This window comes from Nerophis lumbriciformis, linkage group LG27 (assembly GCF_033978685.3).
Source record: "Nerophis lumbriciformis linkage group LG27, RoL_Nlum_v2.1, whole genome shotgun sequence".
Classification (NCBI taxonomy): Eukaryota; Metazoa; Chordata; class Actinopteri; order Syngnathiformes; family Syngnathidae; genus Nerophis; species Nerophis lumbriciformis.
In genome coordinates this window covers 31,415,001-31,416,894 of record NC_084574.2, presented here as the reverse complement: position 1 = coordinate 31,416,894, position 1,894 = coordinate 31,415,001, and the positions used below count along the sequence as shown (strand labels likewise).

Below are 1,894 nucleotides of genomic sequence, written 5' to 3'. Positions count from 1 at the left end.
GCCACTTCTTTTTCTGTCTTATTTCGTCCACCAAACTTTTAACGTTGTGCATGAAAGGTGAGTTTTGTTGATGTTATTGACTTGTGTGGAGTGCTGATCAGAGATATTCGGTCACTGCATGACTGCAAGCTAATCGATGCTAACATGCTATTTAGGCTAGCTATATGTACATATTGCATCATTATGCCTCATTTGTAGCTATATTTGAGCTCATTTAGTTTCCTTTAAGTCCTCTTAACTCAATTTATATCTCATGACACACTATCTGTACGTAATATGGCTTTTAATTTGTTGCGGCTCCAGACAGATTGGTTTTTGTATTTTTGGTCCAATATGGCTCTTTCAACATTTTGGGTTGCCGACCCCTGGGGTAGACGGTAGTCCTTGTGTTAAAAATAGTTGGGGTTTTGGCACCAGCTACTAGACTAGATCTGACCAATCTAAGTCTATGAGCATGAACTGGTGAAGCAGACTTGAACGAGAGGCAAAACGTCTTCTAAGACAAACCAAACCATGGTGGACCGCTCGCCTGTGCATCGGCTGGGAACATCTCTGCACTGCTGACCCGTCTCCGCTCGGGATGGTGTCCTGCTGGCCCCAGTACGGACTGGACTCTTACTATTATGTTGGATCCACTATGGACTGGACTCTCACAATATTATGTCAGACCCACTCGACATCCATTGCTTTCGGTCTCCCCTAGAGGGGGGGGGGGTTACCCACATATGCGGTCCTCTCCAAGGTTTCTCATAGTCATTCACATCGACGTCCCACTGGGGTGAGTATTCCTTGCCCGTATGTGGGCTTTGTACCGAGGATGTCGTTGTGGCTTGTGCAGCCCTTTGAGACACTTGTGATTTAGGGCTATATAAATAAAGATTGATTGATTGATTGATTGAAACAGTCCGGTTGAGATAGACTGAATGCCCTGAGAATGCACCAAGGAGAAGCCCCTTGAAGCAAGTTTGAGACCCCTGCTTTAGATACAAGTTTAAAGGCCACCACACAGAATCACACACATATTTCAATTAGTATTTTAATTTAAAAAGTCACTAATTCCTGCTTAGTAAAATATATCACACATAGCAGCAGGTTAGTAAGGCTGATACACAGGTCACATAATCATGCAGCAGTCGAGCTGGTGTTTTAATTCTTCAAAGTCTATCCTAGGCTGAAGGTGCAAGGCTGTTCGGATACCCATTAAAGGACCTTTAAGCATGATAGGGTTGAATCCAATCACACTTCTATGCTGCCCTCTAGGGGACACACATGGTAAGGCAACATGACAAGGGCTCTGTGGGGGACAGATGTTTATCACAGTTGTTCATTGATGGCACATATATGCGAGAGTGTCATTTTAAGTCCAAAAACATGTTTTAGTCTGGCACATTTCTAGTCAGGTGTGACGAAAGTGCCATCTTCAAGCATTGGGGGAATCCTGAGTCATTAAGTCAGCTCGGCAAGAAACACTACGCGCACAGCTTCTTCAGCGATACCCATTAAAAGACATTTAAAATAGAGCGTCTAGCCCCAGCATTGTTATGATGACAGCTGATGAGACAACCTGGTCCCCTCCTCCAAATGATTACAACTAAACACCATGAGGAAAAGAGGTTCTAACAGACTTGGTTTCCAGGTGGAAAATAAACAACCAAGTCAAATATAGGATTGCACCACATTTGGTCAGTACTGGTGGGAATGAATCATAAGCAATTACATAACAGATTAGTGATATTAGCTGTTTACTACAGTGTATATATGCCATGTAACTGTCCTCACCGTCGTCTGCCTAATATTGGCAATCTTCGCCTAAATTCACATCTAATCATAAATGACAGTCTTTTGGAATTAGTTTAAGTCAACATGAAGTCAGGCATTTCCAATAAAACATAGT

At 42.8% G+C, this 1,894-nt stretch overlaps 1 protein-coding gene across 2 annotated transcripts in view; it reads right to left on the bottom strand.

The window, feature by feature from the left end:
• Positions 1-1,022: 1,022 nt before the first annotated feature.
• Positions 1,023-1,894, bottom strand: part of slc25a10b (solute carrier family 25 member 10b) — a 49,310-nt gene continuing 48,438 nt past the window's right edge. For both annotated transcript variants that reach the window (XM_061988117.2, XM_061988118.2), the window contains one exon: positions 1,023-1,894. This exon is cut by the window's right edge and continues 385 nt beyond it. The gene's annotated coding sequence lies outside the window, so the exon portion shown is untranslated.